This window comes from Vicugna pacos, unplaced genomic scaffold (genome assembly GCF_048564905.1).
Source record: "Vicugna pacos unplaced genomic scaffold, VicPac4 scaffold_19, whole genome shotgun sequence".
NCBI lineage: Eukaryota > Metazoa > Chordata > Mammalia > Artiodactyla > Camelidae > Vicugna > Vicugna pacos.
Genome location: NW_027328740.1, coordinates 77531677 through 77542582, shown reverse-complemented (window position 1 = coordinate 77542582; position 10906 = coordinate 77531677). Strand labels below are relative to the sequence as shown.

The following is a 10906-nucleotide window of genomic DNA, read 5'->3' as shown; positions in this document are numbered from 1 at the left end:
GATGGTGATCTGGACTCCTAGGGCGGAGGCACTGGGCACGCGGACCTTTGGGGTGGGGGAGTTCAGAGTATGCACTTAATCCCAGGGTTAGACATCAGATGGTGGGCTGTGTGCATGGGGCTTTGTGCATGGCATGGACTCAGCACAGGTGGGTGCAGGGAACTTGTTCATTCACACCAGGCCAGAGGGAAGAGGGAAGGGAGCTTTTAAAGTGTCAAAGTGAGGAAGCCAAAGCTTTAGAGCAAAGTAGGAAGGTGCACTGGCCAGGCCACCATGGATCTTGCCGCAACACTTGTCCCTTGCATCAGGGGAGACTGGCAGTTGACTGGCCAATGAGACATCCCCTGCTGTGGTATAGTTTACAGGCAATTGAAGGGATTTTGAAAGGTAATTTTAATCCAATAATTTTCAGTTTCTCTGTGGTAGATTAGGTCCAAAATCATGGTGAGTCTGGCAGGGATCCTGCCTGAAATCCAGCCTGGGACAGTGGAGGACCCACCCAGGAATCATCCACTTAGCTCTCACCAAAAGTCACTGTAATAGAGAAGAACAAATCTGACTCCATATTGGATCTGTTCCTTTTCCTTTAACCCTCTGCCGTGTTATCTAGGCTTAGACTTGCAAGCTCTGCACTTTTTGTAAAACAGTGTTGCCTTTAGCCTGAAATAAACAGGAGAGCCTATTCTCAAAAGTCTGAGCTTTAAGGATATTAACACTTTGCACTCCTATAAAGATAACAAGTTGCAGAATAGAAAAAGTTTGTTTTGTTGCAGGTTTTGCAGGAACACCATGATCTGACCCACGTGGACAGCTGCAAAGGATTCCAAGAACAAAGAATTCCTACACCAACAAGTTTGAAACAACCAACCACAGCCCCTCCCCTTTTTAGTAGAAAAGGAGCCTGAAGTTGACATGGGGAAGATGGTTCTCCAAGATATTAGTCCGCCATTATCTTGGTTTACAGCTGTTTACGTAGACCAGGTCATAGTGCCTCTGTAAATCCCCTAACAAAACAAAAGTAGTTTTCTATTCTACAACCTGTTGTCTTTATATAAGTGCAAAAGTGTTAATATCTTTAAAAAATCAAAGCCTTGAAAGTAGGCTCTTCTGTATATTTAAGGCTAAAGGCAACATTGTTTTACAAAAGGTGCAGAGCTAGTAAAACTAAGCCTAGAAAAGAGGGCAAAGGGTTAAAGCCAAAAGGACAGATCTTCTATGGAGTTAGATTTTTTCTTTTCTATTATACTATATTCTATTTTTGTTTTAAGTATATAAGAATAAAGTTTAGCCTTTTCCCATTTTAAATTGTGCAATTTTAAGGAGCATTAATTGCATTCACAGTGCTGTGAGACCAGCACCACTTGTTTCAGACTATTTCCTTCCTCAAAGTAAAAGCTTGTATACAAAGAGCACCCCACGTCTTACCTCCCCCAGCCCATGACAAGCCCTAATCCCCTTTCTCTCTCTATGTCTTTACCTATCCTGGAGGTTCCCTATCAATGAAATCGTATAAAAGGTGGCTTTTTTTTTGGTTTGTCTGCCCACATATCTTAAGTAGGGACGGGTGAATTATTTTTTTTTTGTTTTCACGTGAATTAGCATTTTTGTATTTTGAGAGGAAAGTCCAGATGGATTAAAGATGAGACGTACCAAATGAAGCCCTTTTAGTAACTCTGTATAATCTCGGGGTAGGCACTGCTGTTCTAACTGTGAAACCAGAACCAGAAGGGAGATGCTTAGCTCTTCTTGTGGCAAAATAAATCCAAACAAAAGCAGAAAACAAAGGCCAAGAAAGACAGCTGGAAAGACAAACCACAGCCTGGAAAAACCTTTCCTCATGACCCAAGATCGGAAAAAAGCTTCACATCCCTGTGGTCCAAAAAGCTCTTGAAGCCCAGTGTTCTGAAAAGAAACAAAACACACAGAGTCAGTTCCAACGAGAGGCAGTGCAGGTGGCCGGTTTGTACTGGAGATGCTTGACCTCTCAGGTGAGGACACAGGCAGACAGACAGACTGCAGAGACAGCATTGGCCACCATCACCCTGGCAGGTCTTTAGCCCAGTGACAACCAGCCCTGGTGACAACGTGAGCAGGCAGAGGCCCCAGGAGGTACCCTGGAAGGAAGAGCAAATGGACGCTCCTCTCCGGCAGAACAAGGTGTAGGATGCATCAAAGTGCCACAGGTGCATCCCTTCCCTAGCAGTGCTGAGCCTTAGAGAAGATCCCACCAAAGTGCTTGCACAATTTTCAAAGATAATGTTTCTTCAGTAACATGAATTCAAAATAATCAATATGTCGTCAAGGGATTTTCAGAAGTGACCTGCCCTGGACCCGTACAATACACACACATAAATACACACATATACACATAAATATATACACACATACATACAGGAAAAGAGACAGACAGACTGAAACACAGAGAAGCAGGGGGAGACAGAGAAACAGAGAGAGAGACAACTCAGAGAGGCACTGAGAGACAGAGACAGAGAGAAGGAACACTGGAGCTGGTAATGAGTGGAACTCACATACATTTTCACAAGTCAGTCTATGTGTCAGAACCTGGTCTCAAAGTCGATCCACCCTCCAGGGGAGGGTGTGGGGATCCCACAAGGGTGTGGGAACAGAAGGCAAAAAATAGGAAGCCATTGTGGGGCAGCCCACCACAGAGGCCGAGATGGGACACTGGGCCTGTATGTCAACATGACAGAATGACCTAGGAGGTTGTATGCCAGAGCGGACGATGTCAGAGTTGTATTTAATTTCAGTCTCACGACTGTGAGCGGGGATGCAAGCAGCAAGGAAAGTGACTTTCTCCAGACCCCAGGGCAGACCCCGGCCTGTGTGGGGTGTGCTTTGCACTCCGCCAGCCCTCTGTGGGTTCCTTCCTTTGCTGAGTCTGTGCACGATCTCCCTGTGATGCCAGCCCGTGGGGGTGACAGATGCAATAGGTGTTTCTAGGTCTAGAGACAGGATGGCTTCTCTAGGAAGCAGGGGCCAGAATGATCCTCACTGTGCTGATGGGGGATTGGGGAGACCCTGAGAGGCACGTGGTTTGTCCAGGATGATAACACTGCTGAGTAGGGGGAGCCAGGTCTGAACCCAGCTGTGTCTTCAGAGCTGCAGCACTGGTTGCATCCAGGACTCCCCAGGGCTATGGGGGGGCTGAGTTGGTGTCACTGTGTGTGGACATGGCATGGAGTGAGAAATGAGAGATTGGAAGCCCAGAAAGGCCCTTGAGGAGCTTTGTGTCAGGAGGAAGCTTGGAGAAGTGGACCCCAGGAAGTGACCTCACTTCCCTGGCAATAGAGCACAACAGAATTTGGAACCGAAGTCACCAGGCACCCGCTCTGTAGAGAAGTCCCTACTCAGCTCACCTGGTTGGAGACAGAGGCATGTTCTGCTGCATCCCATTATCCTGAGGCCACAGGCCCCGGAAAGCCCTCAGCGAGGGTCTCTACCAACGCTGCCGGCACTGGGTCAGGTCTCACCCAAGGCGCCTCTGGCCTTTTGGCCAGAGAGACCCAAAGGTAACACAGGGAGGCCCAGGGCAGGCCCCCCCAGGCTGGGCCACCACTCAGATCCCATCCAGGTAGCCACACGGCCCCATCCTGCCTGGTGGAGGTGGAGCAGTCATGTTGGGGATGGGTATCTGCCTCAAGAAAGAGCAGGACAGAGGCCTGGGGGCCCGGTCACGTAGACAGCCCAGGACAAAGCTGGCTGGCTGGGATGTGGAGAGCCGGGGAAGGGTCCTGCCGCCCGAGGTGGAGCCCATGCTCTCTGGGTATGCATTTTCCCTCCCGGATGTCTGAGCTGAACAAGGTTCCGGTCTGATCTAGCAGCAGAGGGTAGAGTCTACAGAATCAGGAGTGTTCCTGGCCGGGAAGGACTCTGAGACTTCCATGCTGGGTCAGCTGCTGGTCACTATCATTGCAGAGCCAGATACCACATGTTGAAAAGAAGCTGATGAATAAGAACACCAACGCCCCCTCCCCAAGTGAAGGACTGGTGTGTCACTCTTCTGAGGGCCAGCGCAGACTCCTGGTGGGTCTGGATATGGAGGGGTCCCCACCACCATGGCCCACAAATCAGTGGGGCAGGCCTCTGACCCAGACATCACCCAGGGCTCTCCCAGGGACCTACCCGGGGCTGACGGGTAGCTCAGCACACCCTGGCCTGACCTGGAGCACCGTGCCCACCTCGCTGCAAGTCAGGTGGAGGACCAGGAGCCCCCGAAGCAGAGACCAAAGGTCAAAAAAGCAGGGCTGGTGTATGTGTGTAGGTGAGGGTGGGGCGAAGGCTGGGCCACACAGGGAGGTGTCCCTAGAGGCTACTGTTGGGACCAGAAAAGAGAATGGCCTCAGAACACCTGTCTGGAAAAATTCAGTCACAGAATACATCCTGTGGGCACTTTCTGGGTGGGAGCTGTCTGGAAAGCTCTGGGAAGATTTCTGTCCTTGTAGAGGCACATGGAAAGGGAGGCAGGTGCGTAAATTTTTCCTCTCTCACAGCATGAGATCTTCCACAAGACTTAAAACTCTCTCCACTTCCAATAGTTACAGAGGAGGCAGGGGCAGGGGAAGATGTCAGAGACCAAAAATGGGACGAACTGGATCCAGCAGGAGACCTCGAGCTCCCTCCTGCCGCTCCTGCAGCTCCTCCTGAACCTGCGTCTGCAGCTGGACTGCTGGGCAACGGAGAAACAGTTCAGGCATCACCACCACCTGGGGTAGAGCCCCTCTGCACCCACCCACACCTTCTTCTCCAAAATGTTCTCCAAAATTCCACCGTCAGTCCCCCCACAAACTTGACGTCCCTTCCGCTGGAGATGTTTTTGTTTCATTTTCTTTAGTTTCCTTTGCTTGTTTCACATCATTTATGACATCATTTATTTTTCTTTTTAGAGTTTCATGTAATAAAATGTAGACTTTTCCCCTTTTAAATTGTGCAATTCAGGAGCATTAGGGGCATTCACAATGTTGTGCGACCATCACTACCATCTAGTTTCACACTATTTCTTTCCTCAAAGTGAAACCTTGGATCCAGAGCATGCACTCCCCTCCCTCCTCACCCAGCCCCTGACAACCCCAAGTCCTCTTTCTCTTTGCGTGTCTTTACCTCTACTGGTTGTTCCCTGCCAATGAAATTTTAAAAAAGGATTTTTTCCTTCCTGCCCACATGTTTTCACCTGGGGCTGAGGATTTTTGTTTGTTTTCACTTGAAGCAGCATTTTTATTATTTTCAGGGGATATGCAGGGGGATTAAAGATGTGATGCACAAAATGAAGCCCTTTTGGTAACTCTGTGCATAATCTCAGGGTAGACACTGCTGTTCCCCCTGTGACACCACAGCCAGAAGACACAAGGGAGATGCTTAGCTCTTCCTTTGGCAAAAACAAAACCAAACGAATCAAAAAAATTAGTAAAAGCCCAGAAAAATTGCTTGAAAGGCAAACCACAACCTGGAAAATGCATTCCTCATAACCCAAGGTTGGAGAAATTTTTCCCATTCCTGTAGTCCAAAATCCTTTTGAAACTCAGTGTTCTAAACAGAAACAGAACAGACATGGGCAGTTCCAATGAGAGGCAATGCAGGTGGCCAGTGTGTGTTAGAGATGCTTGACCTCTCAGGTGAGAACAGAGGCAGACGGAAACACTGCAGAGACAGCATTGGTCACCATCACACTGGCGGTTCTTTAGTCAGGTGACAACCAGCCCTGGTGACAATGTAAGCAGGCAGAGGCTCCAGCAGATCCCCTGGAGGGAAGAGTGAAGGGACGCTCCTCTTCAGGAGAACAGGGTGCAGGACGCATCAAAGGGCGACAGATGCATCTCTTCCTCAGAAGATCTGATACTTACAGTTCATCCTGCTAAAATCCTTACACACCTATTCAAAGATGCCTTTTCAAGGGTGTTCATCACAGCACTGGTTGAAACAGTCGGAATTAAAGCAACAATAATATTGATGGAGAGGGGATGGGGTCCATTCGTTCTGGTTCATGTGGATGAATGAATGCTGTTCAGTTGGAAAAGTGGGTGCCTGGTCTCAACCCAATGTCAAGGGAGGCCTCAGGGTGGAAGTATGCAGACCCACTCTCTGCATCCAGGGTCCCATCTGCACGACCACATGTGTGTGAAATCAATATAGATGGAAATTGATCTGATTGTGAGTGTGTGAGAGACAGAGATGGAGAGAGACATACTGAGAGACACAGAGACTGAGACATAAGCACCAAATCATTCATGACAGACACCGCTGTGGGTGGGAATTACAAATCACTTCTTTTTTAGGCAATATTTCAATTTTTTGTACTGTGTCTGTATTACTCTACTAATTCTAAAAGGATTAAAATCCTATGCTAATGTGACCCATTCATTACTCATCTATGGAGTAATTAAAGTACATTAATCCTATTTTTAAAAGAATTTAAAGCCTTCTCAGGACTCAGTTCCATTTCAGCTCAGTGGAAGCAGAGGTTCTCCAGGAGGTCGTGTCTCTTCTGAATCAGCATCCAATACAGGTGAGCAAGAAGTACCCGACTTGGACACTGAAGACTACAATAGATGAGAGAGTCTGTTGAGAGAAATTAAGACCTAAATTCAAAGAGAATAATCCCATATTCATGGAGCAGAAGGCTTCATTCTACTAAGATGACAAAGGTCCATGAATAGATCTAAGGATTCAAAGAATGCCTACCCAAATCCCAGGTGGTATTTTGCAGGAATTGACAATCAATCTAAAATTCACGTGGAAAATCCAGGGGGTCAGAATACATGAGTGAATCTTGAAAAAGAAGAACAAAGTTCGAGGAATGGAAAGTCAGATGGAACCCACGGTTAATACAAAACCTCTTTAAGCTGAAAATAACTGAGATTCAAAAGATGCAGAAGAAAACCTGTCATGGAAGCCAATTCTCTCCTTTCCCTTTTCCCTATTAAGTTAGGTTGATAAAAAAGCCTTTAACTTTCACCATTTAACATGGTAGGTACTTTTCTGGTTGGCTCCTGCGTGTGTATAAATAAAACGTTTCTCTCGTTCATCTCCTCTTTACTTCTGTGGGCTCTTTGGGAAGGACTCTGGATTATGGGGACCTGCTCTTTTCTCACCTTCTTTAGTGACATCTTTTGCCCATGGTGAAGTTCTTAAAAAAAAGAAAAGTCTCATTGGTTTTGGGTCAGATTTGGAACATGTATACCTTTGGAGACCCCCTGGAGGAACAATGGGGTTCAATACTGCCTGGAGAATTCACTTGTCAAAATGCCTAACAAGACGCTATTTGCAAGGTTTTTTTTTTTTTTAAAAGATTCTTACCCTAAAACAAATCCCCTATCTAAACCTCTTGGATGATCAAATATAAAGAAAAAAGGAGAATCATGTCTGGCCTAAGAACACTTGCTTAACAAAACAGAAGGACAGAATCAGTTTCAGAGCAAAAATTAAAATGCATTTATATCATCAACCCTCCCACCCTTTTGTACACTGTCCTCATGTAATCTGCCAGATGGCCCCCTGGAGAAGGCCCTTTGCCCGGAACTCGTGCTCATTTTCAGAGCTCGGCCAAGCGGGAGGTTGGTCCCCAGGGCCTGAGAGGGGCTATGTGTGAAATCTTCTCTGCTGAGACCCAGTGGGCTGAAGGGAACTGTGTTCTCTGAGGGAGAGAGAGCACACCGAGCCTCTGTGGAGGCATCTCTGAGATCCTCCCAAAGGCACACATCTCTAACTCTGGACACGGGAATTTTTGATTGGCATCTTAGTTGGAAATCTCCTCCTGGATAGAAAGAAGCAGATTCAAGATGTTGCAATTGGATGGGCAGGTCGGCCTCTCGAATTAGTCGATGAGGAGGACACGCAATTCTCTGCAGAAGTAGGAACACCCATCCCTGCTCGGCTGACGTCATGTACAGAGAAACAGACGCGACTCTAGGGGGAATTCAAAACCCACCAACCTTTCTTACCGACGTCAACATCCCCACTTTATTCTCCTGTCAGGTCTCTGCACAAAAACTGTGGCTCATCCCCAAATATCACATACCCATCACCCTGTACCACTCTGTGTCTGTGTCCAACTCGAGCATTAAGGCCTGTGACCGTTACTGTTAATTCGTTTCTCCCTTTCTGCCCGTCTCCCGCCATCATCCCAGTCCAACCTCGGTGTCTCTCTCCAGGTCAGCAGTACTCTTCCCACTGGCTTCCCATCAGCTTACCTTGCCCTGCTTCCATTGCTTATTCCCCATACGTTACCCACAACGGTCTTATTAAAGTATGAATCAGATCAAGTTGTTCCGCATTGCAAAATACTTTTGTGATTTTCCATTGTATTCAGAAGGATATCCAGAGTCCCTACCAAGGCCCTATGTGATCCGGGCCCTCACCGATCTCTGCAGCCTCAGCTCTCACCGTTCTGCTCCAGCCCATCTTCACCGCCCCGATGGTCCCCACCAGGACAGCTGCGTTTCTAACTCCAAGTCTAGTACTTACACTTCTTCCGGCCTGGGAGGCTTTTCTTGTCTGTTACATACGTGGCTTATTCTTTTGCTTTATTCAGGACTTTGTTCAAATTATTTACCCTCAGAGAGGACTTATCTGACCAGATTATTTAGAATAGCATGCACATATTTCCTATTCAAACATTTTCCCTCCTAAAATGATTTATGTTTCTTTGTGGCAATTATTAGTACCTGGTAGTACATCATATATTTATTTGCTTACTGGTTTACTGTCTGTCTTTCTTACTAGACCTATATTCATGGAACCACAAATAACTGTTTTAACCAGTAACTTTCAAACCACCTTTAAATGAATTCTTTTATAAGATGAGAATTTCAGAGGCTTCCACAGGTTGCTTAGGGGAAAAAAGAAAAAGGATTCAGGTTGAAATAATTTATTAAGGACCTGAGAGTTGGTTATTTATTTTATACATAGTAGTGTGTACCTGTTAATCCCAAACTCCTAATCTAGCAAAAGACCTAGCTGACTACTATTTTTAAAGGAATTTTTTTTCTTTTTAAACTGGGGTTGTTTGAGATCTCTTTTCTTCTTCATTATTTTTCTTTTTTTAAAGATTTTTTCTTATTATTTTTTTACATTGAGGTTCCGCAAATTGAATCCAGCATGTACTCTACCCCTTGAACTATACCATCCCCTCCAAAGACAATTATGTTTATACTTTGACAATACCATATTGAATTAAGATTTTTGTTCCATTTTCCCTTCATAGAGTTTATAACTGAGGGAGAGAGTCAGAGGAAGCCCTGGGCCAACCCTTCCTTCTCAGCGGGTCACTACACAGCAGAGGAGCTTGGCTGTCTCCAGGCCCAGCTCACCTTTCTGCTCTGAGGGCCGACTCAGGCCACTTCTCTTAAAAGCGGCGTGTTAGAAGCAGCAGAAAGCCAACTAGCGAGCAACAATGACAAAACTGACCCACCTGCAGTTGGACATCATCTGCTCTGAAACGAACCTCTTAAATTTCTTCTTATTAGTGGATGGTTTTCAAAAATATTCCCAAGGAGATGAATCTCACTCCATTTTTCTGGATTTCTTAGGCCTTCTATGACTTTAACTGCAGGCTTCATTTTCTGCACAACATCTGCAGGGAAGCCAGGCAGAAAACGTGAACAGACCCTGCAGGCCGCGGCTGAGGCCTCCCGTCAAACATCCTTGTTGTGCAGAGCCTACGTTCATGGGACCAGTTTCATTACTGCTGTAATTAGTTCTTGTCCAAGTGTCCCACCGGAAATGTTTCTAGATAGAACGTGGCCTGACGCAGATGAGCAGTGGGGATGTGGGGTGCAGATGACACACAGACTGGAAGGAGAAAAGGGAAATGTTTCTTCAGGCTTCAGTTTGGAAGATTTCTGATTTTTGTATGGACATTAAACTTGGTCAGGCTGAAGCACCATTTGCTCTAAGACGGGGTGATGTACACGTATCCCTACAACTTCAAAAAATATGTTGAAGCTGGGCGTAACAGCCTAGGGGACAGACAGCTTTGAGTGACACCTCCGTTCCAGGATGCCTATGATCTCGGGCTCACAAAGAGGAAAAGAATACACATATTTTGCCTCTGTAGTTCTATGTGAAATTATTTTGACCCTTGCCGGATGGTGTAAGATCAGAGAGCATGTAGTCTTTCGTACATCGCAAAGACGACAAGTCTTCTTGATGAGTCAGCACACTGTTTCAGATGGCCCGGGGTCTATGCCAGACATTAGCTGTCTAGACAAATACCACACAGCCCCCCATCCCTCAAGGAGATCACAGTGTGTCGTGGAAGATACAAATTTAAATAGATTTTCAAAACAATGTGGTAAGAGTCACTTTGCATCATATATACTATATGTTCAGAGGGGCTCTTGCACTGCCTGGGGCTGTGTTCTAGAAGATAGGGAAGGTGTCAGAGAGGAAATGCTTTCTGCACTGACATCTGACGGATTCCAGCAAATCTGTAGACCAGGAGAGTGCATGGTGGGGACGGGATTCTCAGCAGCTTGCGTGTCTCGTGCAGACCCCTGGTCATGTCTAAGAGCACTTTGCACTTAGGGAAGGAAGGTCAGTGAGGCTAGAGGCTGTGAGGAACTAACGGAAGCTGAGGCTGAAAAAAAGCAGCAATGAGGTGATGAGAAGGTGTGACGTTAAATCAGAGAGCGTGGACTTCCTCACACACGCAGCGTGGAATTCTTTGCGGTTTTAAGGAGGAGAGTGACACAGATTAGTCATTAAAAGTGAGCAAAGTGGATTGTTCACTCTAAAGTACAGCACTGGGGAGACTAGAAAGGGGTGGGAATTAATGCAGTGGGGAGCGAGGAGCAGGGACTTAGTTGGGGGACATTAAGGAATAGAATTGTAGTACTGATGGGGGTGAGGGAGTGGAAAAGTAAAGGAAAACTCCCAGATGTTTGGCACAGAA

General features: G+C 46.5%; 1 protein-coding gene and 1 long non-coding RNA gene across 1 annotated transcript; both read left to right on the top strand.

Annotated features, from left to right (window-relative positions):
* Nucleotides 1–10906, top strand: part of LOC140693565 (uncharacterized) — a 545747-nt gene that overhangs the window by 350130 nt on the left and 184711 nt on the right.
* LOC140693588 (uncharacterized) lies at nt 3365–4721 on the top strand. The gene is made up of 3 exons (XR_012069351.1): nt 3365–3530; nt 3937–4044; nt 4557–4721. It is a non-coding gene; the product is annotated as an uncharacterized lncRNA (long non-coding RNA).